Source organism: Physeter macrocephalus, chromosome 7, assembly GCF_002837175.3.
Source record: "Physeter macrocephalus isolate SW-GA chromosome 7, ASM283717v5, whole genome shotgun sequence".
Lineage (NCBI taxonomy): Eukaryota > Metazoa > Chordata > Mammalia > Artiodactyla > Physeteridae > Physeter > Physeter macrocephalus.
In genome coordinates this window covers 141,059,842-141,087,818 of record NC_041220.1, presented here as the reverse complement: position 1 = coordinate 141,087,818, position 27,977 = coordinate 141,059,842, and the positions used below count along the sequence as shown (strand labels likewise).

The window sequence follows — 27,977 nt, the reverse complement described above, 5'->3', positions numbered from 1 at the left end:
TCCAACAGGTCTCTGGGTTTAAGGGAGTCAAGTCTAGGCTGAAGGTGGAGAGGGAGAAGAGGACATAAAAAGTAAATTTAGTTTTTCCACACCACAAGGCATTTGTGCCAAGGTGGCTACTGTGTGCCAACATCAAGGAACCCCTCCTTCCTGGGAACACCAAGAGGAAGTCTCTCAAAACCAGACGGGAAAGGTGTTCTTTTTCCCACGTCAGTCCAGCTTCGGAGACAATCTATTAGTGACACGTGCTCTTCCCCCAAAAAACAACAATGAAGTGTTCTGTATGCTAACAACATAGCTTAAAAAAAAGAAAAGTAAAACCAAATTCTGCATTTTTATAAAACTTGATAGAAAATAGTACTTCAAACCGTACAGTCAGCAGAAGCAGTTTTCAAGAATGCACACACTTCACTTGGCATCTCCTGCACTCTCAGCTTTCTGTGCCTGGTCTGTTCTGGCATCTCCGTTTTCTGCAGGGTTAGTCCCATCCTTGTCTGCATCAGCTTTCCCCTTTTTCCCCTTGGGTACCTTCTCTCCCTTCTTTGCAAGGGCCGTTTTAGGCGTGGGCTCTGGTTTTGGAGGCAGGTTTAGCAGATGACCTTGCAGATCTTCTCTGTGGTTCGTCCCTCACCTTGGTTTTATCTCCTTTAGCATCCCCTTCAGCCTTTCTCTTGGGCATGGTGGCGATGGCGGCGGGACGTAGGCGCTGGACACGGGGACGCAGTGGCGCGCGGCTTTGGCCGGTCCAGGGGTCGCTCTCACCTCTTCTTCACACTGCTCCGACTGTTCTGTTTTGAAACTCTGTGTATTGTTTAAATTCTATTGAGAATGTTGATATTTCGGTTTTAGCAGGCAATCAGCCTGGGTAGGTTCAGGCTGTAGTGTAATGATATGCATCTCAAGGGAACTAGGATTTTGGAAGGAAGGGGAAAGGTTTGGATTTGGCAATGGAGGGCAACCAGGACTCGAAGGATTTAAAACAAAACAAAACAAAACAAAGGGCTTCCCTGGTGGCGCAGTGGTTGAGAGTCCGCCTGCCGATGCAGGGGACGCGGGTTCGCGCCCCGGTCCGGGAAGATCCCACATGCCGCGGAGCGGCTGGGCCCGTGAGCCACGGCCGCTGGGCCTGTGTGTCCGGAGCCTGTGCTCCGCAACAGGAGAGGCCACAGCAGTGAGAGGCTCACGTACCGCAAACAAAACAAAACAAAACACCTACAACTTGAAAGTATTGCAAGGAAACAAGGAGACGCCCAGGTTTTTGGTTAGAGTAAGAAGATAAAGGGAAGGGTTAGAAGAGTTGTTAACGGCAACAGGGGATTTGACTCATGACAGCACAATGAAAGAGTCAGGATAGATTAAGAGAAGTGGGAAGTTAGGCTAGATTAGAGCAAAGCATTATGGGGTTAAGAATCTATATGATGAGTTCAAAAAGAGACATGCACCACAATGTTCACTGCAGCAGTAGTCACAATAGCCAGGACATGGAAGCAACCTAAGTGTCCATCAACAGAGGAATGGATGAAGAAGATGTGGCACATGTATACAATGGAATATTACTCAGCCATAAAAAGAATGAAATTGAGTTATTTGTAGTGAGGTGGATGGACCTAGAGTCTGTCATATAGAGTGAAATAGGTCAGAAAGAGAAAAACAAATACCGTATGCTAACACATACATATATGGAATAAAAAAAATGGTTCTGATGAACATAGAGGCAGGACAGGAATAAAGACACAGACGTAGAGAATGGACTTGAGGACACAGGGAGGGGGAAGGGTAAGCTGGGACGAAGTGAGAGAGTGGCATGGACATATATACACTACCAACTGTAAAATAGCTAGTGGGAAGCAGCCGCATAGCAAAGGGAGATCAGCTCGGTGCTTTGTGACCACCTAGAGGGGTAGGAGAGGGAGGGTGGGAGGGAGACACAAGAGGAAGGAAATATGGGGATATATGCATAGCTGGTTCACTTTGTTATACAGCAGAAACACTGTAAAGCAATTATACTCCAATAAAGATGTAAAAAAAAAATCTATATGATGAACTTGACCTGTTAAAAGAGGCAAACAGGCATTTGAGGTATGATGCAATTATTTCTAATTTTTTTAAAAAGGAAATCATAGCCTGTTGGGATTGTCCTTTTAAGTGGTTTGTAGCCTCTAATAGTGGTCTCTTGGGATTGTTCTCTTGGGCAGTTTATATTGGTGAAGCAGGTAGATTCCATTGAGATTTGGGAGGGGAGGGAAAGTAGACTTGCCAGGAGCACACTGAACTCTGTGAGCCTTTAAAGTCCAACTGGGGTTGTAGCTAGAAGGACTTGTGGAGCCATTCTTTACATCCAGAACACTGAAAACCCTAGAAGCGTCCTTTATAGACTAAATCTTTGGTGTTGCTGCCACTGGACAGGCAATCTTCCAGGAGCGTGGAAATCCTGCTGTGGGTGGGAAGTATATAATGATATATATATACCTACTGGGAAAACCCAAGAAAAACAACATCATTTTAAGTCTTTCCTCAAACTTCAACTTATCAGAGGGGGCTTATTTGAACATGTTAACTGAAGTAGTATTTTTTGTGGTCACTTTCCATCCTCTTATTATGCTTCTCCCACCTTCTTAGCACTTATCACCACCTGTCATATATTTATTTGTTTAGTATTTCTTCTCAGTAGAATGTAAAGATCTTGAGAACAGATTTTTTTTTTTTTACTGCTTATTTCCAGGACCCAGAATAGTGCCTGAATATTTACAGAATGAATGAATGGATAGATAAGATTATTAGACCCATTAAGTGAGTTCAGTATCGTGGCCAATTACAAAATTAATAATCCTAAAATTAATAGTGTTCCTATATACCAGCAAAAGCCTTCAGAAGAATATTTTAAAAGATAATATTTATTAACAGCAACAAAAAAATATAAACTATCCAGAAGTAAACTAAGTGGAAACTAAATAATATGGAAATTTTACTGACAGAATTGAATGAATAGCGAAGTGTACCATATTGCTGGATAGAAAGACATAATATTGTAATGATGAAAATTCCCCCCAAATTAACCTAAAAATTTAACACAGTATCAATCAAAATCCCAGCAAAATTTTTAGGGGAGACAGAAGGGCAAAATTTGATTAAAAGATTTAAAATTTCTTCAGGAAGAATAAAGGCTTTAGATAGTCAATTAAATTCTGAAGGAAGGCACTAATAAGGGACCTTGCTCTACCAGACACAAAACCAAAAAATATAGGAAAAGACAAATTTGTGGTATGTATCAAAGCCTTTAAAAAAAAAAAAAAAAAAAAAAAAAAAGGTGCATAGCCTAGGCATTCCACTTCCGGAAATTCTTCCAGTCAGTGTTTGCTAAGTAGAGGATGGTTCAAACAAATCATGGTTTAAACAAATACCTGTGGAATACCATGGAGCTTTTAAGAATGACGGTGTAGAACTACATTAATTGCTATGGAAGGTGTTCACCATATATTTTTGTGTTAAAAAAATTGATTACAAAACAATACATCTGTTATCCTCATTTCTTATAAAATTGAAAAATAATTATATATATGTGAAGAAATAACCTGGATGGAAGGTTATACGTGAAAATTTTCATGGTAGTTCCTTGGGAATAAGGATTACAAATGATTAAAGTTTTTTGTTGTTTTTTTTGAATTTGTATACTGAAAAAATTAGGAAGTTTCCCCCAAAATGGGATGGCAGTTAAACTCTTCACTACCGCCACCTGGTGGCTACCACTGAAAGATATCATTTCTTTTCTGTCACCTTAAGAAACAACACACATAACATCATAACTATAAAGTTGTAAAGAAATCTGCAGTATCACCTAGTTCTAGCCATCACTTTATGGCTGAGAAAAGAAAAGGCAAAAACGTTTAAGCCATTTTTCTGGAGTCACGCTGTTAGTGAAGCTTATTAATAGTAACAAACTCTTGTTGAGCCCTTTCGCTAAGTACTTTATATAGACTGTCTCATTTTATTCTCATAGGAACATATGACGTAGTTCCTATTTTTACTCTCATTTATCCCTATTTAACAAATGAGGATCCGGAGGCTCACAGAAAATGACCTCCCCGCGGTTGCACACTCAGGGTAGAGCAGGCATTGAGGTCCACAACCCTTTCCTGAACCTCGCTACGGTGCCATCTTAGTCTCTGAATTGCCCTTTGCCCTTTCCATTATGTCCCACTGCCTCTTCCTTCCGTGCTTTTGGTGAAAACTCTTAAATATGCCCAGTGTTATGTTCCTCCAGGCTGAAAAGAGAGTATAAACACTTATGGAGAGAAATATAAAGAAACAAAGTAGTTTCACCCCCAGCTCCTTTTAAGAATCTTGTCCAGATGGAAACAGACTTACTTGGAATTGTTCCAGTGTCCAGATCCTAAGGAATCTTAGAGACTTGGGACCATGGATAGGCTTCCCTGGGTTCCCTGCTCCAGTTTCCCACATGCTATGTTCTCCCCTTAAGTTTTCATTTACCAGAGCTGAAGAGTTACTATCACTATATGCAGTTGTTCGTGTACTTCTTCCCCTCTCTCTTCTAGCCCTTGCCCAAATTCTTAGGGAAAATAGTCTCTAGCTCTGGATCTATCTTCATGCATCAAAAACAAATGGCATAAGTGCTAATAAGTGCAAAAATTGTACTAGGGATAAATCTTTTGAAAGTGAAATTAGAAACGGGAAATAACTAGTGCGATTAGCCTCTGTAGCCCTTGAGAACCTAAAAAGTCTTTCAGAATTGTTCCCAAAATGAATACATACCTTTGAACTATCATCTAGTCAAAGCTGACTTTTCTTAAGTACAAGTTTGCTTCAAAATAAATTAAATCTTTTCATTTGTACTAGTGCTGTAAAAGTGTTATTTTTCTAAGCTAGCGAAAAGAACTTAGTTGTTAGACAGTCTTGAGTTAAAATGCACATATAAGCTATGGCTTGAGTAACTTATTAAATGTAACTTAAATTACAATTTTTTCTTATCTCTAAAATTAAGGATAATAATATCCCCAAAGGTGGTGGAGAGGATTCAACGAGATGACACATGAAAATGACATACAGGCATCTAGCAGATACACACTTCCTTCCCTTCTCCCTGTGTTATGTACTTACCTCATCCAAACGTTCTTCATACACCTGGGCTAGGATTTCTTTGAAGGCATCGATTCTACCTCAGCCAGTCTGAGGTGTTTGAGGCTCTTCATTTTTCTTCTTTCACATCCCATCTTCAGTCTGTCAGTAAGTCCTGTGGGCATCACTTTCAGGATAGATGCTCAATTCGACTTTTTTTTTTTTTTTTTTAACCCCTCCACAGCTACCATGCCGGTCCAAGCCACCATAATCTCTCATCTGACTGGTGCAGTAACTTCCTAACTGGACTCCCTTCTTCCTTTCTTGCTCCCTACCATCTATTCTGCACATGCAGCCAAATTATCTGTTCACAAATTATGTCACTTCTCTATTCAAAACCTTCCAAGAGGTCCTCATCACTCTTAGACTAAAAATCTAAAGTTTTCACCAAAGACTACTAAACCTCTGTGACCGGAACCCTGCCTACCATTCTCATACCTCTCTTCTATCTTGCTCTGCTGCAGCTGCACTGGCCTCCTTACTTTTTTAAAAACAATTGAAGTAGAATTGACCTACAATATTATATTAGTTTCAGGGGGCCTCCTTGCTATTATTCTTTGCTGCTGGCAACCATATTCCTGCCTCAGGACCTGTATATCTGTTGTTCTCTCTGCCTAGAATGCTCCTCCTAGATCTTTAATGCCTTGCCTTTTCACTGCCTACCTCAGAGAGGCTGGACCTAGGCACCCCATTTAAACAGATACCCTTCCGAAACTCTCTCTCCTTAAGCTTCTTTATTTTTTCTCGTAGCGTTTACCAGCTACCTTGGCACTGAAAAATACATACATACATACATATGTATTTCTCCATCTTCTCACTTGAAATGTGAGTTCTGTGGAGATGGAGGCTTTGTTTTATTCTCTTTGTATCACTAGCATCTAGAACAGTGCTGGCATGGGCCAGGCATTCAAAGATATTTGTTAAAAAATATATTTGTGGAATAAAAAAACTTTTAGCTTCCTGCCATCACGTCAGCAAACTTGCCTCCTTCTATAGCCATCCTTTCCCCTCTTCCTCCTTTAAGTACAAGAGATGTTTTTCTTCTTGTCTGAGGTTAATGTCTCACCTATGCTGCCTCCTCAACGACCTTGACTTCGCCTTTACATTCACCTCTCCCGCCTGCAGAATTCTCTTTCTAGCAGGCACAAGTTTCTCCCATCTTAAATAAAAATCAAAAGAAAATCCTCTGTCTGCATCTCTTGTCACCTGCCAATCTCTCCTGCTCTTCACAACCAAACTTCTTGAAATATTTCTTTACCCTCTTTGCATTCCTCACCTCTCCATCCATTCTGGTTTCTCTAAAACTCCTGAGAAACAGCTCACTCCTGCTTTAATGGTTTTCTTCCCTGAGCTTTTCCAAGACATGATTCTCTTAATGTTTTCTCCTACTTCCCTGACTGCTACTCTTCCTGTCCCTCCCTAAAATTTTGTGTATCTGAGTTCTGATCAGGGTTCTTCTTATTCTACAGATTCTCCCTCGACAATCTTACCCACGCCCATAGTTTCGGTTACCACCCAAATCTGTATGCCCAGCCCTCATCTCCATCTACTAGGCTCACAATTTATATGACCTACTGCCTACTTGATCCCCACTTGGATTTCCACAAGCACCTCAAAACAGAGGTGTCATCTTCCCTCTCCTAACTTGTCTCTCCTCCGGTGTTACTTATTTTAGTGAATGGCACCATCATCCACCAGTTGTTCGCGGAAGCTGCCCTTGGTTTCTCTTCTCCTTCAAAGCCCCTCACCCCCATCCAGCCGATCAGTAGGGTCCCGTTAGTTCTACTATATTGGGTCAAATTGGGGCCCCACCCCTACCCCGCGAAAGATAGACCCAGGTGCTAACTCCTGGCACCTTTGACTGTGACCTTGTTTGGAAACCGGATCTTTGCAGGTATGATTAAGTGAAGGCTCTCGAGGTGAGAGCATCCTGGGTTTCCGATGGGCCCTAAACCCAGTGTCTGGTGTCCTTAGGAGGGAAAGGAGAGGAAGAGGGGAGAGGGAGGGGCAGATGTGAGACGCAGGCACGGGGGAGGGGCCGTGGGAAGACCCCTGTGAAGATGGAGGGAGGTTCTGGAGCTACGCTGCTCCAGGAACAAGGACTGCCAACCCTGCGGACGCCGTGATGTCACACTTCTGGCCTCCAAAGTGTGAGAGAATGAGTTTCTGTTGTTTTATTCCCCTGCTTTGTAGTAATTTGTTATGGTGGTCCTGGGAAACTCATACATCTACCTTCTAAATATCTCGAAATCCATCCACGTTTTTCCATCATCATTGTCCCCTTCTAGTTCAGACCGTGATTACAACAATCTTCTGCCTCGTCTCCCTGCTGCTAGTCTCAGCCGATCTTTCTAAAATGCGTGGAATTTACTTCACTACTGACAATCTGTGAGTGGTGTGCCAGGGACTCCCGCATCAAGTCTAAATGCCTCGTCCAGGACTTAAGAGTCTGGCTTCTGCTTACTTGGGTAGCCTTATTTCTCATCTCTCTTCACCCTCACCCTTAATTCTATGCTCCAGACTTAGTAATAATTTCTTTTTAGTTTTTGGCTACACCGCACGGCATGTGGGATCTTAGTTCCCCGACCAGGGATGGAACCCGTGCCCCCTCCAGTGGGAGCGCGGAGTCTTACCCACTGGACGGCCGGGGAAGTCCCGTAGGAATAATTTCTGGTATTTATGGGACACTTACTCTGTGCCAGACACTGTTCTAAGAGCTAGATCTCACAACGACCCTCTAAGGTAGGAAACAGGCTTCTTTCAACGTCTCTGCCTCTGGGACATTGCTCGGGCTGTTCTTGCCCAAAGCGCCCTCCCTTTGTCTTCCCTTGCCCTTTGTCCCCTCCTCATAATTCACACCCACGCTTTAGGTCTCGGCTTATTCAGCACTTCCTCCATGAAGCAGTCCTTGACATTCCTAATCTGGGTTACGTGTCCCACTCCTACCGTCCATATTCCTATCACCCTGTACTTCCCCATCATGATATAAAACATTATAACTGTCTACTTACTGGTGTCTCAGTCTGTTCAGGCTGCTATAAGAAAACATCACAGACTGGGTAACTCAAAAACAACAGAAATTTATGTCTAACAATTCTGGAGGCTGAAAGTCTAATATCAGGGTGCCAGCATGGTCAGGTGAGGACCCTCTTTCGGGCTGCAGACTTCCCACTGTGTCCTCACAGGGTGGAAGGGGTAAGCAAGCTCTCTCTGGGGCCCCTTTTATAAGGGCACCAATCCCATTCATAGGTGCTCTACCCTCACTCATGACCCAATCACCTCCCAAATGTCTCACTTCCTCGTACCATCACCCTGGGGGCTAGGATTTCAGCATAAGCATTTTGGGGGAACACAAACATTCAGACCATCCAATAGGCCTACAGCTCACACCGTATTCTATGTTTCCTGCGGAAAGAGGCTGTTCCTTTCTCTTGCCATTGAAACCCCATGCCCAGAATCTAGCACAGTGCCTGGCACATAAGAGATATTCAACGTATTTGAGTAAATCAAAGAACCTTGAATAAAGGCTGTTAGTACCAAATGTCTCTACTGACATAGTGGGAAAAAATGCACCCCTAGACCTAGATGCCAACTGTCCCCTCCCTCAGAATTCTGATGCCTCCTAAGCCTTTGCCTGGGCCCATTCTGAAACATCTTTTCATAAGAATTTCCTGAGACACCCAAGGCCAGTTACTCCTCGCTTTCCCATCACACTCAGCACTTCGTCAAACACAAGGCTCTCCCGGAAGCTATCCTCTCCCATTCCGCTCTGCGGTCCTCCCAAACCCTTCCTGTTCCGGCTCTGTCCTCTATCCTGTGTCCTCTGGAACTCCTGCCTATTCAAAACAAACTCACCTAGAGTCTCATCCTTGTGACAAAATACTCCTTCCACCTCCTGGCCTTAAGCAGAAACCTGGTTTCCCTTTAGGAAACGACTCTTTCTACTACCATCTGGGGTGGAGACTGTTAATCTGTCTCTCCCTCACGGAGAAGCCTCTCCTTTCAAAATTATATTTTTTAACCATCTACCTCTCTAGTCCTGCTGTTTACTGCCATCTACTAACCTCCTAGTTATTCTTTTCTCTAGTTTATGGTCTTTATCTCCATGTGAGTCCCACCATCATCTGGGACCATTTGCTTGTCCATGTGGACAGCCCTGTCTTCTATCTCGAACCCTCTCAATCTGATGACCTTTAACACACTACACTTGATCTATTCCGTGACTGTACTTAGGTTTGTCGCCAGGAATTGCTCTACCTCTTAAATCCTGCATTTCAGTATCTTCCATCCCTTTAGCACATTCATTTTCTTACAAAGTCCCGTCCTGCCACTTCGTTTCTTAATCGGCCTAGACGCACGGCTCAGCTGTTCATGATCCAGCTCTTCCCAAACATCCTCACTACCGTGTCCCCTTGTGTATTTACCTGGCTCAGATGCAGCCTGGGAACGGTATAAGCATTTACTTTTCATCCCTATACGCAGGCTTCTGAGTGCTTGTCTGGGCTACAACTCTTTTGGTTGGTTGTGATGAAAATCAATTCAAAATAGTTTAGAGAAAAGGAGAGTTTAATGGAGCTACCAGAGTAGCTCATGTAAGCAAACCACAGGAAGGACAAGAGCACAACCGGGGCTCCAAGACAGCTGGAACTAGAGACTCCTGCTGCTGGGATCCACGCTCTTTCCTGCTTCTCTCAGTGTACTGGCTTTCTCCACATGACAAGAAACAGTCTCAAGCATCATATCCTATGGTTCCTAGAAAGTTACCTTTTCCTCTTGTTATAGTTCAGAAAATCCCAAGGGAGGGCTCTGACCTAGCTTAGATCAGGTGTTCCCTCATGGACCAATCACTTATAACTAGACAAGGTACTTGAGTCAGTAGCCTCCACTAGAACTAGATGACAGAATCAAGGAAGGAACAGTTTTCCCACGAGGAGAGAGTAGTAGACACACAGAATAATAGATGGCTGCCTCAGAACTCCTAGAGATCGATTAACTGATGCCACTATAAACTTATAATAGCAACTTTAGAAGGACTCTCAGAACTGTCCAGAAAGTCTACTTGTCCTTAAGGACTTTGTTGAATCTCCCTCTGTTCTTACAGTTCCTCAAAATAGAATTTTGAGTGCTTCCGTAATCATACTGGATTAATCTTTCACAGCCCTGTCATGTAGTACCTCTGGCCCTTGAGGTTTTAACTCAGTTTTCAAATTTGACCATTTCTAAGCAATGGCTATTGCATAACAGAAGAATTAGGGTTGTCTAAAAGGATTTGAAAACAATAGTAAAAGTGCTTATTTTGAAAAGATCCTATGACCATGTATTGCTTGAAAATTTTCACTGGACCTAACCAATGGCCTCTGAATTTCTCTCACAACTACGACATTCAAAATGAAAAAAAAACAAGTGACACCTCTACCTTGCAGAATACAGAAACACTATGTATGCTTCTGATACTACTACTTAGCAAGCGCTGGGTTTCCTCTAGGTTATATAATCCACAGCTCATGGCATACAGTTACTCCAAGTAGGAATGGGGTCTTATCAATTAAATGCCTGGTTTAGAGCAGTACCTACACTATTGATTTAATCTCGGCCCATGGTATGCTTGGTTTTTTGGCAAATGCTAAAAAGCATTAGCTTTTTCTTTTATAATTTACCTAATTTCCAACCTCACATGAACTGTTAGACTTCACAGGTGCTAAGCTCTAGCAGTAAGTTTCCCATAGCCCCAAGTGCAAGTTGAAATGACAAGTAATCTCTTTTGAGCACCTTCTGGTTTCTTCTTCTGGCTCACTGGGCCATCTTTTAACCTATGACTGGTTTAAAGTGGACTGGTCATCCTGTATGATGACCTTTCTCATAGTAAGTTAATGCATTTAAGCTGGCAGTCTGATTTATTCAGCAGTTTACGTAAACTGATCTCTCAGAGCTTTGTTACCAGTGGATAAACTTTTTTTTTTTTTTTTTTTTTGCGGTACGCGGGCCTCTCACTGCTGTGGCCTCTCCCGTCGCGGAGCACAGGCTCCGGACGCGCAGGCCCAGCGGCCATGGCCCACGGGCCCAGCCGCTCCGCGGCATGCGGGATCCCGCCAGACCGGGGCGCGAACCCGGTTCCCCTGCATCGGCAAGCGGACGCGCAACCACTGCGCCACCGGGGAAGCCCCTGGATAAACTTTTAAAACAGAGTTCCTAAACCTGTGTTTAGCTGCCAATCAGGCCCAACCCTGCTGTCTACCATTATATGCCACTACTTAAGCAATCCACTAGCTGGTCATATGCAAACTCATAACCACTACAGGTCATATGGAAATAAATTTTTTTTTTTTGGTCTGTCTTTTGCAGGTTGATTTTGATGATGAAAATCGTTCAACTTTTGCTAATCAAGTTAGGGGCATATATAATGTCTTCACAATTATTGCATTTCCAGGTGAGATAAAATTCATCCACTTAGTAAATACTCAGCATTTCCTTTGTGCACGGCTTTACGGTTGGGGTAGTGAGGGACATAACAGAGTAAAATCCATGGTCCCAGGTCCCAATCCAGTTTGGGAGAAAAGATCTCTATAAGTAAAAACGTCAAATAATCAAGAACTAAATAAATTTGAGCTGACACAAATATCAGATGTTCTGATATGAGTAGAAAGGACAGTAAAGCTGAATTTCCAGGCGGGGATTATCACTGTGGGTTAAAATGGTCAGGGATGCATCACAGAGAAAGTGAGAAATATGCTGTGCTTGGAAAGGAATAGGAACTGCATGGCGAATTCCATGCTGGAAGAATGGAACAAGGAAAAGCTTCAGTTTTAAAGCTTCGTGTGTGAGTCAGTCTGGCTGGGAGTTTTGACCAGGGCAGTTGTGGAAAATCAGATTGCAAAGGTAAGAGGAAGCTAGACTATGCTTGCTGTCAATAACAGATGTTGTGTGCAACGACGAAGAATCATCTTATGTTGGAGGAATTTCTTTTTTCATCTTAGATGTCCCTGCCGTATCCAAAGTGCCCATTCTAATTGCTTAGACCCCAAGCCTGGAACATGGTGGAATATAGTATCATGGCAACAATTCACTGTTTTTAATGTTGGTGAGGAATGTTGTATAAAGCTCACATGGCTCCAAATGTATTTAAGTGTTCAGTGGATGCTCCCTTTGGAATCTTAGCAGTATTCTCAAGCAGGCTAATAATGGAACTACTTATGACTTTCCAGCTTACTGGTAGATATATTCACTCACGCAACAATTTACTGAGTACCAACTAGGTACCAGGCATTCAGTCTACACTTTGAGGGATTTAAAGATGAATAAACATGATTTCTGCCCTTAAAGAGCTTGTAATAGTATAAAAATAAGATAGATACTCAACAAAGTTTAAGTTAACACTACCTATAAAGATGAATAAAAGAAAGATGGAATGTGCTATGAAAGATCAGAGAAGGAAGAAATTCAACTCAGCTGTGAAAAACCTTAAAGAATGGGCAGAATTTGCTCAGGTGGTAATTGAGGAAAGAACAGTTCAGCAAGAGTGAGAAGCATGAAAAAAGACTTGTCATGGGAAGGCAGTAGGAATGTGTGCAGAACCGTGAATAACCTAGTTGTTCACCTGTTTGTCCACAGATTAATGGACAGCAGATTTCCAGTTTTTAAATTATGATGTGCTGACACCTGGAAAAGACACTGTACAACAATCCAAGTGGCCCTTTCTTTTTTCTTTCAAAGGTAGTATTTTCAATAAGCTGCCAGTGTGGTCCTCTTGACCACACAGTTAGTAAAGCTAACCCTGAGATTTTCACGAGCATCGATGAAAGAGCACAAAAGGCACAGTATTAATGTAGATTCACATCAGACTCTCTTGGTCAGAAAGGTTCATTTAAATGTTTAAAAAATAGAAGTCCCAAGGCTTCATGATAATTTCTTCTTCTAACAGGAGAAAGCTCAAAGTTGTTTTTCCCAGAGCATCTCTAGGGGGATATTACTCAGCACTAAAAAGGAATTAACCACTGATACATGAAACAACACAGATGATTCACAAAATAATTATGCTGAGCGAAAGAAACCAGATTAAAAAAGTAAATACCGTATGATGATCTCTTTTATATAAAAGTCTAGAAAATGCAAACTAATTTATAGATAAAGAAAGCTGAGGCAGGGGGCTGGGAAGGGTGGCAGGGAAGGATGACAGAAGGCCCTGAGCAAACCCGCTGGGGGAATGGGTATATGTTTATTACCTTGTGGTGACGATTTCATGGGTGTGCACATCTGTCAGTTGTACATCTTAAATATGAGGAGTTTACTGTTTACTGTACGTAAACTATGCCTCAATAAAACTGTTTTTAAACGATACACTTCCATTTGAGGACCACCAACTTCATCTTTTATACCATTTTATGTCAAATCTGAGTAAAAGATTAGTGTAACATTTTAATGAGATCTCTGTGTGTGTTTTAATTTCTGAACCAGGTAAGATAATCATGACGAAAAAGACAAAAACACTTATATGATTAGGTATAAACCATTATAGTTAAATGATGAAATAAAATGGTCTACGATATTTTATTTCTATAGACTGAAATTGCTCAACTTTATTAGGCAATAAATACTAAGGAATATTTAAATTCAGAATATAAGTAGATAAAGGAATAAACAGTCCTGTTACTACCTCATGCAATAACGTAAAAACAGACCATCCGTTGACCGAGAAAATTTAACTTTAATCAACTTCTCCACTTAGACGTAGGAACAACATTGCCATCTAGTTGTTGAATACTGAGTATATTGTTGAAATATTCCTGACAGTGTTCAATTTGTCTTTTATGCAGCTACTCAAGGAACACACAGAAGGCCCCAACCAATGAAATTACCTTCCTAAGGGTGTGACTGTGACTGCGGTAGTGTGGTTACACTGCCAGCGTAGGTACAAGGCAGGTGACCGTGTATTCTCTGACTCCTTCCTGCTCAAGGCTCTTCTGTGTGACACACACACACACACACACCCCCCAAGCAAAACCAACATAAAACAAACAACTTGACCCCTGCCCTGAGGAGATTAGTCTAGTCAGGGAAACAAACAACTAGGCACTTCAATACCATGCAGTGGGTGCGACGAGAACAGAAGTACAGGCGCGCCCTGTTTCACCTCGCGTCGCTTTATTGCTCCCCGCAGAAATGATGTTTCCAAATTGAAGCCTTGTGGCAGCCCTGGGTCGAGCGAGCTAGTCTGTCGGCGCCATCTTTTCGACAGCATTTGCTCACCTCATGTCTGTGTCACAGTTTGGCAATTCTCCCAATATTTCAAACTTTTTCATTATTATTATATTTGTTATGCTGATCTGTGATCCGTGATCTTTGACGTTACTATTGCAAAAAGATTATGACTTGCTGAAGGCTCAGATAATGGTTAGCATATTTTAGCAATAAAGTATTTTAAAATTAAGATATATATTGTTTTTTTAGACATAATGCTATTTATTGTACACTTAATAGACTTCAGTATAGTGTAAACATAACTATCATATGCACTGGGAAGCCAAAAAATTTGTGTGACTTGCTTTATTGTGATACTTTACTGCGGTGGTCTGGAAGTGGACCTGCAGTAGCTCTGAGGTGTGCCCGTACAGAAACTGTGTTAGCTCAAAAGAGCACCAGGGGGCAGGTGGGGGTTTAGGGACCACAGGTGGGAAGAAGTTTATCTAAAATGAAAGCAATGAGTTAGAGATGAAAAGTGATGAAATACGGAGGTTTAGAGAGGTCAGGAAGATGAGACTCTGCAGTGCCCTGTAAACTATTTTATTCTAGAAGCAACAGGAAGCTGTTGAAGGATTCTAAGCCAAGGAATTAGATTTGTAATTTAGAAATCATAGTCTGGCTGCAGTATGGAGAAGAGATTAGTTTAGGCAAGATATGATGATACCAATGAATGAAGAACACTAACGATGCAAACAGACACGCACACAGAACGGAAGGAAGATGAGCGGAGAAAACCGAGAAGGATACTCCCTGCCTTCTCACTCCACCTCAAGCTGGCGGAACACACTGTTGCTCCCTTGGGCTCCCACACTTTGTCACCTATGCATCTATCACGGCACCCCTCACTTGTCATTGAATATATTTATCTTTGTTTCTCCTTCTACTAAGCTGTAAGGATCTTAAAGGCAAGAATCATGTCATTTTCATCACTGACTTCCCAGAACCTAGCACAGTGCCTGGCAGATAGTCTTCAATAAGACTTTTATATGAGTCCATGCTTTTTCCACTATATCATACTCCCTCCAAAAGACTGGTGAATGAAATCTTTCTCAAAAGCAGGAAAAAAGGGACTGCATCTTATGTAAAGCACAGATAATGACCCTATACTAAAGAGGGTGCAGTCCATAGAGAAAGTCCTTGGGTTCTGTCCTCTGGGATGTCTGCTGCATGCCTGCCAGAGTGTGGCAAATCCACGGCTGCTTGTTTTAAACCATAAGGAAGTCCAGCAGAGACCAGGCCAAATACTACCACGCGCGGCCTCCTGCACAGCAGCCCCCGCAAGGATCCACCAATAACCACCCCACCACGGATCTAGAAACACTCCTACAGAGACAAGGCTCAACACTGCTGGGACCCTCGGTTAACCAGGGTCAAAGCAACTAGACAAAAAGCTGAGAAACGACAGTTCCATCCAAGTTTTTCATTCCTGGTCCCTGCTCAGAAGGCAGACTCCTCACCCATCGATCAGCTTCCTCTCACTTCTTGTCTCCAGCTCCAAACTGCTGTGTACCTGACAGCATGCCCTCTTGACCCCTCATCTCTACTTTTCCCACAAAACTCTCCCTTAGCCCTTTCCAGCGTGGGCCTTGGCCACCTATTGCACTATAAACAAACTCGATACATTTACAGCTTTTCTGATGAATGTCCTCAACTTCTTTCTCAAAGATACTACTTCCTTTGCAGTCTCCTCAAACTGCATGTACCACGGGGCTCAGAATTGGTATTACCCTTTTTTGTCCTGTAGCCTCGTCTAAAGCACTTCACTCTCCTGTAAAAACTTTCATTCCTTTGAGGTTTATTCCATCCGATTTTGTCACCCTTTACCTTGCTTTGTCCCTAACAGCCATTTATCTCCAGATCATTCTCCACAGTAACATTATACCTGGATCATTTTATTCCTGTAAAGCCCAATTCATTTCATCATTTCCTAGGCGACTTCAATATTCGTGTGGATGGTCTGTTAAACACCCAAGCATCACAGTTCCAGGGCCACTGCCACACTCTCTGCTTTATTATGGAGTAGTTCTGAGTGATTACAATAGCCTTATCCTTCCATCCACAGATAGCATCCTCTGAATGCCTGACCCACAATCGCATCGAGACCTTCGCTCCTGTGATGCTCCCTTTTCTTCCAGTTTATTCTTGGTCCCATGTCTTTCCATATCTGGCCTGGATCTCTTTTTTTTTTTTTTTTTTTCGGTACGCGGGCCTCTCACTGCCGTGGCCTCTCCCGTTGCGGAGCGCAGGCTCCGGACGCGCAGGCTCAGCGGCCATGGCTCACGGGCCCAGCCGCTCCGCGGCACGTGGGATCTTCCCGGACCGGGGCACGAACCCGTGTCCCCTGCATCGGCAGGCAGATTCTCAACCACTGCGCCACCAGGGAAGCCCTGGCCTGGATCTCTTAATTGGTCATATGGCCTCTTCTCTCACCAGTGCTTTCAATCGCCCTCCATGTTTTTCCTCCCCTGGTGTCTCTCTTCCAACACACGTCTAGAACAGTGCCATATTCTGCCAGGCCCCAAGGCCTCAACCTCCTTCCCTCCATCCTCGTCTTTCTCCTCCATCTGTCATCCAGCTCACAATTCTGGGTCAGTCATGTAATATATGCCTGGTTCTATAAGCCATTCAGCTGAGGTACTAGAAGCAATCATAAAACCTACTATACTTTCATGATTTCCAAACTCAATTCAGTGGTTAACAGTGTTCATGAATGCTTTTTTCTTTAGTCAGCTGAATATTCCAAACTACCTCCATTCTCTCTTCAAATCCCTCCCCAAACTAACCTTTTACCCCCTCCTACTTCACAAATAGCATACTTTCCACTTCACAAAAAATATTGAGACCATCTAGTATAAACCTCTTCTCTCACAGCTATAAATCTGCTTACACCATTCTCTTACTTCCTTTTTGTTTCCAAGAAAGGGTGTCTTTTTCAAGGCCTACCTCCTTTGGGACCTAACTCCATCAATTTTCTCCCTCCTCTACAAGTTCCTTTCCTTCTAATTATAATCATGCTCAAATCTCTCAACTATCATGACCCTTCTTTTTACCCCTTTATCTTCTTTTTGTTTCTGCCCTCCGTCTTCCCTTTCCATCTCATTCAAAGGTTTTTGAAAAAGCGGCATTCTCCTGAAGCCTCTACGTTCTCTCACCTCCACGCACTGCTCACCGCATTTCCCTGGCTTCAATTCCCACTACGCTGTGGAAACCAATTCTGCTAAGTTTATGAAGGACTTCCTAACTCCAAGATCTAATAAACACTAGTATTTGTGAGTTTATGATAGTTTTCACTAATGGTAATGTTTTCCCCCCACTGCACTCAGGAAGAGTCACTCTTTGGCCTGAAGTATAATATTGTAGTTGGGGTGAAAGGTAAGGTACAGAATAGACCCTGTTATCTTGGTTTTTCATTGTACTACTTTAGCAAGACAGCCTGGCAATCTCTAATAATCAATACGTCTATCACACACAGCTCTTGGCCACATTACCACGGGCATCTTAGCCACTGGAGTGGTCTCTTTTGCAAAACACTGCATTTCACTTAAGGGATAAAGGACGGTAGTTTCCAATTTACAGAACTGGTAAATGATCTTATGACACTTATTTTCACCATCTTAAAAATCCACTTCCCCATTGTAAAAGGAAATCCAAACACCAGCATAACAGGAGGTTATGGGAAAAAAAAGATAAGTTTGAAACATAAAGCAGTGTCATATATATCAAAAAGGGTAAACAAATACTGTGTAAAAATGCATAGTTTAGAAAATACCCATTTTTTAAAAATTTCAACAATTCTTTCTTCTAAGGCAGTTCTAAACAGCACAAGGCATTTAACTTCAGTAATCGCTCTTTAAGCAAATGTATGTGGTCCAGGAACATAGCGTAGTTTAGTTTGCCTTGAAACGAAAACCTGGGTTCAAGTTCCTGCTCTAACATCTAGTTTTGTGAACTTGAACACCCAGCTGATAATGCAAGAAGGAACACAGGGAAAGATGGTCCTTTGACCCAGCTCTCTACTACTAGCTGGGCACCTTTTAGCAAGTCATGTAACATACCTCCATCTGTAAAGGAAGGATAATAGTACCTACATATAAACACTTTGGAAATTACAAACGGCAATAACGTTTTAGATATTATTTGAGCCTCCTTTCTTCCTGAAAAATTATGTTACACATCCTGGTAACCCTCTCTCCTACTTTTCTCATCACTCTTGATAAATCAGTAAAAGTACCCTTAACCTTCCGGGAGAGTATAGAAACCAAAGAAGCATTTGTTTCAATTGTTGACTTTTTCCCTACTTTCTGAGTGAGTTATAGTATTGTCTTAGTATTAGTCTATTTTTGTCCACCCACTTTTTCAATGGGGAATTTAAAAAATTGTTTTTTTTTTAACTTTGTACAAAGTATCCCACATAGACCCAAAATCAACAAAAACACCTAATGTTAACGTTTTGCCATATTTATCTCAAACATGTTTTTTAAGAAATAAAAACTGGATTCCCTATGTGGCTCTCCCTCCTTTCAAGAGAACCACTGTCCTGAATTCTGGACAGTGGTTCTGGACAGTTTATAATTCCCAAAACTATTTTTAAACTTTTACTTTATGTGAATATATCCATAAACCATACTTAGTCTTATCTCACTTAAAAAATTTACATATAAGAAATGTAATACTATGCCATTTAACTTTTTTGATCACTACTGTTTTAGAGAGCAATCCTTGATTCACTTAATGCTAGCTTATTTGTATTAACTGTAGGGCATTTCATTCAATGAAAATAGTAAAATTTATTTATGTTACATTTTATTTCCAAATTTCATTATTATAAACAATACTGTGATGAACATTCTTGCACGTCTCTCTGGCAAATGTGTGGGAATGTTTACAGGGCATATATGTGTGTGTGTGTGTGTGTATATACACACACATATACACAGACACACATATATGTATATATACACAGGTATACATAGATATATATAGATATCCTGGAGGAACTGCTGGTTTACACACATTTGATTTTTTTTTTTTTTTTTTTTTTTTTGTGGTATGCGGGCCTCCCTCTGCCGTGGCCTCTCCCGTTGCGGAGCACAGGCTCCGGACGCGCAGGCCCAGCGGCCACGGCTCACGGGCCCAGCAGCTCCGCGGCACGTGGGACCCTCCCAGACCGGGGCGCGAACCCGGTTCCCCTGCATCGGCAGGCGGACACGCAACCGCTGCGCCACCAGGGAAGCCCCCCACACATTTGATTTTAGTAAATAAATATTGCCAATTGCCCTCATGATTATACCAATTTATACTCCCAAAGACAGTACACCTGAGAGTTCCTGTGCTGTTTTTCAACATCTCTGCCAGCATTGACATTCAGACTTCTAAAATGTTACCGACTAGATGGATGTGAATGATCACATCTTGATTTTGAACCTTTTGACCCCAATCCTTAAAAAATGTTGACTCTTCAGCACTATTATCTTCTACTTCTCCTAGCTTTCTGACTACTACTTCTTGGGTCTCTTTGGCTAGCTTCTCTTTCTCTGTCCCCTTTTCTCTCACTATTTGTAAGTCATCATCTTTTTTTTTTTTAAACATCTTTATTAGAGTATAACTGCTTTACAATGGTTAGTTTCTGCTTTATAACAAAGTGAATCAGCTATATATACACATCCCAGCTTACCCTTCCCCCTCCCCGTGTCCTCAAGTCCATTCTCTAGTAGGTCTGCATCTTTATTCCCGTCTTGCCCCTAGGTTCTTCTGACCATTTTTTTTTTCTATTTTTAGATTCCATATATATGTGTTAGCATATGGTATTTGTTTTTCTTTCTGACTTACTTCACTCTGTATGACAGTCTCTAGGTCCATCCACCTCACTATAAATAACTCAATTTTGTTTCTTTTTATGGCTGATTAATAGTCCATTGTATATATGTGCCACATCTTCTTTATCCATTCATCTGTCGATGGACACTTAGGTTGCTTCCATGTCCTGGTTATTGTAAACAGAGTTGCAATGAACATTGTGGTACATGACTCTCTTTGAATTATGTTTTTTTCAGGGTATATGCCCAGTAGTGGGATTGCTGGGTCGTATGGTTGTTCTATGGTTAGTTTTTTAAGGAACCTCCATACTGTTCTCCATAGTGGCTGTATCAATTTACATTCCCACCAACAGTGTAGGAGGGGTCCCTTTTCTCCACACCCTCTCCAGCATTTATTGTTTGTAGATTATTTTGATGATGGCCATTCTGACTGGTGCGGGGTGATACCTCACTGTAGGTTTGATTTGCATTTCTCTAATGATTACTGATGTTGAGCATTCTTTCATGTGTTTGTTGGCAATCTGTATATCTCCTTTGGAGAAATGTCTATTTAGGCTTTCTGCCCATTTTTGGATTTGGCTGTTTTTGTGATATTGAGTTGCATGAGCTGCTTGTAAATTTTGGAGGTTAATCCTTTGTCAGTTGCTTCATTTGCAACTATGTTCTCTCATTCTGAAGGTTGTCTTCCCGTCTTGTTTATGGTTTCCTTTAACGTGCAAAAGTTTTTAAGTTTCATTAGGTCCCATTTGTTTATTTTTGTTTTTATTTCCATTTCTATCGGGGTCTTTTGTCTTTCAATACAAATTGTGAAATTTTTTGTTCTAGTTCTGTGAAAAATGCCATTGGTAGTTTGATAGGGATAGCACTGAATCTGTAGATTGCTTTGGGCAGTACAGTCATTTTCACAGTGTTGATTCTTCCGATCCAAGAACATGGTATATCTCTCCATCTGTCTGTATCATCTTTAATTTCTTTCATCAGTGTCAAAGTTTTCTGCATACAGCTCTTTTGTCTCCTTAGGTAGGTTTATTCCTTTTTTTTTTTTAACATCTTTATTGAAGAATAATTGCTTTACAATGGTGTGTTAGTTTCTGCTTCATAACAAAGTGAATCAGCTATACATACACATATATCCCCATAACTCCTCCCTCTTGCGTCTCCCTCCCACCCTCCCTATCCCACCCCTCTAGGTGGTCACAGAGCACCGTGGTCACAGATCTCCCTGTGCTATGTGACTGTTTCCCACTAGCTATCTATTTTACATTTGGTAGTGTACATATAAGTCCATGACACTCTCTCACTTCGTCCCAGCTTACCCTTCCCCCTCCCTATGTCCTCAAGTCCATTCTCTATGTCTGCGTCTTTATTCCTGTCCTGCCCCTAGGTTCTTCAGAACCATTTTTAATTTTTAGATTCCATATATATGTGTTAGCATACAGTATTTGTTTTTCTCTTTCTGATTTACCTCACTCTGTCACAGCTCACTGTTTTAAGTCACCTCCCTTCTGAGTTTCAGACCTATATACCTGGCTGCCTACTAAACATCTTATGGGAAACATGCCTAAAATTCATGTCTGAAAAGACCTCCTTTCCCCTCAATTTCTTCTTCCCAATTCTTGACTGTGTTTAATGATACTGTTAAAGACAGTGTTGCATGCCAAAACCCTGGGCATCACTGCTAGCTTTTACTTCTCCATGCACCGCTCTCTTCCCTCCAATATAGCCAGCTGATTGAGGTCCTACCTTCTTCACATCTCTTGTATCCTTGGCTCTCTTCATAATGAACTGTTGTTGTCCTTACTGCTTCTTACCAGATGTTATATTGATCAGAAGCAAGCACTTTGTTAGACATACCTGGGCTTGAACGAGGATTTTCATCACTTACAAGCTATGTGACCACAGGAAAATTATGATCCTCGAGTCTTCTGTTAAGTGGGAACGATACCCACCTCATCAGGGTTTTTTCAAGGATTAAATGAGCTAATGGGTACAGAATGCTTACTACACTGCCTGGCACACCGTAAGGACTCAGTGAGTAACCGCTACTATTCACTAGCTCAGCCTGAGTCTTCTGATTAGCTGCTGTGCCTCCAATATTGCTCCCCATCCCCACCGTCACAGTGCTGGCAGAATTCTCTCAAGTACTTATCATCCTTCCCTACTTCTTCAATAACTGACCTTTGCTTACACAAAGCCAAATCCAGTCTTTTAGTAAGTCACCTAAGTCTCTCTTTAATCTGAGCCCCAGCCTCATTTCCCAGATTCTGTCAGGGTATTTTACATACAGTTCCTGAATACATTACCTTGTTTCATATATCTGTACCTTTAGGCACATTCTATCTTTTGTCTGTATAGGAAATTCATCTTTATCTTTCCAAACTCAAGGAACTTTCTCTGTTAAGCTTTTCCTAGTCCATACAAACAGAAATCAGTACTGACTCTGAGGGTTTTATATATTGCTGCTGCAATCATGTCTTGATTTGCTTGTCTCCTTCACTAGCCTATGAAAGCTGTGAGAGCAAGGACTACGTCATATACGTCATATAGCCCCAGTATGAGGCATAGTTCCTGAAGCTGGGAGGCATTCACTGACTACTGAATGGATGGAAGGAAGGACACTGGGACTGGCCTTATTTCATATCTTCTAAACAATTTTAAACAGCAGCATCAAGAAATCTGCCAAGTTCACTAAAGTTTTCATGAATGTCAAAATGATGGAGGTCATTTTCTCTACTGTGTGAAAAGGCAAAATATGTAAAGTGCTAGTACATGTGAAGTAAAACACTAGTGGGGAAAAAAACAAAAGCAAAACTTGAGCTGTTAGTATCTAGGAAAAGATTATAAACTATTTCCTGAGTATGCTGGCCCAATGTACTAAAAGGGACAAACAAAGATAATCAAGTAGAACACTGACAAGTAAACAAAACAACATTGTTCTGCAAATACTAATATTTATAATGAATGCTTACTATGTGTCAGGCTTTGTCGTAATCACTTTATATACAGTATGTTACTTAATCCTTCCAACAACTATATGAAGTAGAAATTCTTAGTATCTTGCCTAAGGTACCTGAGCCAGGATTTAAACTTAGTTCTGTCTGGGACTTCCCTGGTGGCGCAGTGGTTAAGAATCCGCCTGCCAATGCAGGAGACACGGGTTCCAGCCCTGGTCCGGGAAGATCCCACATGCCGCGGAGCAACTAAACCTGTGCGCCACAACTGCCGAGCCTGTGCTCTAGAGCCCGCGAGCCACAACTACTGAGCCCACCTGCCTAGAGCCCGTGCTCCGCAACAAGAGAAGCCACCGCAATGAGAAGCCCGCGCACCGCAACAAAGAGTAGCCCCCACTTGCTGCAGCTAGAGAAAGCCCACGCACAGCAACGAAGACCCAACGCAGCCAAATATAAATTAATTAATTATTTGTTTTAAAAAACACTTAGTTCTGTCTGATCTAAAAGCTTGTTTTAACTACAACATACTATTGTTGGACCAAGCCACAAAGTGTTTATGCCAGAAATTTGACGTTTAGTCACAAGGATCAGAGAAAAGTAACTAAAGTATAAAGTAAGACTTCCATGTGAAGAGATTAAAACAATTTGACCTCCCAGTTTGCAAAGGTGAAGGAAAATCATCCATGTCTACAAACTCAAAAATGGCAATGAACAGTATCAACAGTTTCATTTATCAAAATCTTTAACCAGTCAAGAACAAACTAGATAGACTTGAGGGTTGGTCTATAAAACAATTCCTATTTTGTTAAAGAAAAATACTAGACTGGATAAATTTGGGAGATCTATCCAGAATGTCATCTCATAAACTAGGTTTTAATTTGACACATAATTCTGTAGCACGTAAATCTCCTTTCCAGGTTCTATACCAACAAGCCACATTTTGGTTTGAATTCCATCTGTCCTGGAAGCAGGGTTCCTTTCACATCTGAGATTTGTAATAGCAATTCACTCATTTATAGAAAATGCAGTCCTTTAGGGAGAAAAAAAACCGTATGTATTTGATTTGAGATTAGGTATGTGTATTAGGAGTATATGAATTTTCAGGGATTAATACCTACCACCTGTCCTTATTTAAAAGCCTGCGGGGGCTTCCCTGGTGGCGCAGTGGTTAAGAATCCGCCTGCCAATGCAGGGGACACGGGTTCGAGCCCTGCTCTGGGAAGATCCCACATGCCGCGGAGCAACTAAGCCCGTGTGCCACAACTACTGAGCCTGCGCTCTAGAGTCCGCGAGCCACAACTTCTGAAGCCTGCGTGCCTAGAGCCCGTGCTCTGCAACAAGAGAAGCCACCGCAATGAGAAGCACGCACACCCGAACGAAGAGTAACCCCTGCTCGCCACAACTAGAGAAAGCCCGCGCGCGGCAATGAAGACCCAATGCAGCCAAAAATAAATGATATTAAATAAGATTTAAAAAAAAAAAAAAAAAAAAAGCCTGTAGGCTCCGTGCTTTGCTTTGGTGCTCATCCATTCAAAAACTCAAGCATCTATGGCAATTATTGCTTCAATGGAGCCAAGTTACCATGACATCTAACAGAACTATGTAGAGGTGATTTTTTTCTTTGAATACAAGCATCTCATGTAGTAGAGCAGCAGCGTGAGGGATCTTTGTTCCCCAACCAGGGATCGAACCTGTGTCCCCTGCATTGGGAGCGTGGAGTCTTAACCACTGCACTGCCAGGGAAGTCCCAGCAGCATGATTTAAGCAGGGAAGAAGCACGGACTTTGAAAATAACCTGACAGACCTTTTGACGGAAAATTCAAATTCTTCCCTTTTATGTAAGACAGGGGAAAGTTAATCTTTTTGCACTTACATAGCTGCTTGCCCTTCGAGTTTTGAGGAAAAAACCAAATACTACAAAATATTTTAAACTTCTTCCTCAAAAAAGACAGTATACCTTAGACGCACTGGGGTAGTCTTGAAAGAAAGAGGTAAGGAAAGAAGAAAGGAAGAGAGGGAGAGAAGTAGGATGGGAGGAAGGGAGAAAGGAAGGGAAGGAAAAGACAAGATAAGACCAATGTCCAGGCCTGGCTCCAGATAATTTACATCAGAACTTTGCAGGTGGGCCTGGGCACTGAGGTTTGTGGCTTTTAAATAGTCCTCCTGGGATTCTAATACACAACCAGGATTAAGTTCATGACTTAGAAAGATGCAACTGCCAATCCTAAGTAGAGAAAATCAGTTGTGGACCACAGCTTTGGTTGTGATGAACACTGGCTATATATAGGTCAAGTGTCTAGAAATAACCAGTGCAGATCCCCACCTAGTGTCTCCTTACTTGTTAACGAATAAAAGGCAAGATACTAGGCTGCAGAAAATAGAGCCTTGCGGGTAAGTGGTTTGTGTGTTACCAGTCCCCTTATACTGTTTGCAAGATGAAAGAAAAACAACTACCGAGTGGCAATCTTCGCAGTAACTTAATTCCACTGGACATGCCTGTTACCTGGGTGGCGGGTTGCTAAAGACATGATGGATGAGTAGATTCACTGCCCACTCAGGCCACAATGAACAGGCAACTGAGAAAGTGGAGGATGGCGCTCCGGTCACCTGCTTCCTACAAGGCCAGTCACAACTGCTCCTCTGACAAACTATAGGAAAAAACCAAAAATTAGATACGAGACATTCATTCAACATAAATAACGGATCTGTGGTATTTTGAGGAAATTCCTGAAGACCAACAGAGAGGGACAAGGGGAAGATAAATGGGAATACTCTAAACCAGCAGATAAAAAAATCTATGAGCCTTGCAGGTGACCTGAAAGTTAATAGTACTTTATTGCTATTTTCTACAATCTATAGGGCAATATTAATATTCACAGCAAATTTAACAAGGATTTGAATGTCTACTATGTACTGCCCTAATCACTGTACCTTTATACTAAAATGTACCCAGTGTAAATCCTTACGATTTCATACATCACATTAGAAATGGATTTTCATGAGTCTGAACCAAAGCACGAATCATTTAACTTCACATTGCAATTAGATACTTCTCTAAAATTAAAGCATCCTAGCAGGTCAATGAACAATCCTACGAGATATGGGATGCATCAGCCAACAGTAAGACTACTCGAAGTCAAATAGTTTGAAAGATGAGAGGTGGTTAGCTTAGTTATTCACTATTAATTAAGAAACATCAGAGTTTTAGAACACTTTAGAAAACCCAGTATCTAGACCAGTTGTGATAAGGCATCAGGCACTAGACAATGGATTTGATAAACCTGCGGATCAAAGCAAACAAGTGGCAGGTTTATCAAAGCTCAGTATTAGGAAACTATGGTAGATTGGAAAGATAGCCATAGAATGGTATGGAGACAGGCTTCTTGGTTGTTAGACAATGCACAGGCAACTAAATCTAGAAGGCAAATTTAATTATTAGCTGAAAGCAAGCCATGGGATCCAGAATATATTCCAAAAATCTCTTCCCTCCTATGTTGTTTCTAAAAATTTATACTTATACTTATTGAGGCCCAGTTGAGGATTTAGCGACAGCAGAAATCTTTATATCACAGAGAGGAAATTTCCCATCACTTTTTCATCACCATCAATTTTTTTTTCAGTTAGGAAGAACTGTACCACTTGTACAGTGGTACAATACAGACCCTTAATAGAGACACCAAAAAATGCATATAAAAATGTAAGAACTATATTACAGTCTTGTTAGATTGCCAAGTATCAACTTTACTTTTGCTAGAAGAAGCGTTGAAACAAAATCTGTATTCTGCTTTTGGCACACAGAACCCTACAAAGAGCCCTGAGGATTAAAATTCCAAGTTTATCTAGTTGACAGTTCAGTAAATTCTAATTTAAATAGTACCAATTTTTCCTTCTTCTGGCTATAATCCCAGGATGGCATCGCTTCAGAGGCCAATTGGATAAACCAAGAGGCTGGAACCCTTAGACCCTCCCTCCTACAACACACAGCCTCCCTTCCCTTCCGCCTATTTTTACGTCACCCTAAGAGGGGCGTGTCCTGATAGCGGCAGCAGCGCCAAACAGGCCGCGTGGTTAACCTAGAGTACGCAACAGGTAACCCTCTGGTTATCAGAGTGACAGCACTCCTCTCCAGAGCGTCCTGCACACGACCAACATCCACCTTGCAGGACGCACACTGAAAGCTGCAAGTACAGCTCAACAGAGAGTAATAACCTTCTCCAAAAATGCTTTATTGCTACAAGTTGTGAGGTTTCCAACCATCAAAATTGGAACAAAACTTAAGGTTTCAGCCCCCCACGGGGCAGCAGAGCCACTTCATGGGACTGTTTTTAATGTAGGTTTGACAGTGGACCCAGCAAAGTTCAGATGACAGCAGAATGGTATCAAGAAACCTCGCCTGTAACCGAAAGAGGTGGCGCGCGAGCTAGAAGAGGAAGACGACCTTCCACCCGACCGATCAGTCTTCCTTTGAATTCTCTTAGTTAAGAGTAAAGTCAAAATTTAAGGCTGGGAGTTACTAAGACAAGTATATACGTATCTGGTAAGAAAATCCAACACTTCACTTTTGAACTTTTTCCAAACAGATGCTACACATGGCAACTGAAATAGTCCTAGAAATGGTGTAGAAGACAGACTTCCCTGAATTTATCACAACCTACCTGAATCTAGACCACGCTTTTCTGGCCTCTTCTTACAATCAGCTTTCGTTTCACACCTCTAACAGCAATATACCACGGAGTACCAACAACACTGTGAAAAACAAGGACTTGATGAAACCCACAAGAAAGCTATTCACTAATATCGGGACTACTTTTAGTCATGCTATTAGATCACTTTATTCTTG

At 41.7% G+C, this 27,977-nt stretch overlaps 1 pseudogene; it reads right to left on the bottom strand.

Annotated features, from left to right (window-relative positions):
- Positions 1-3: 3 nt before the first annotated feature.
- LOC129392257 (non-histone chromosomal protein HMG-17-like) lies at positions 4-27,974 on the bottom strand (annotated as a pseudogene).
- Between the last annotated feature and the right edge of the window lie 3 nt (positions 27,975-27,977).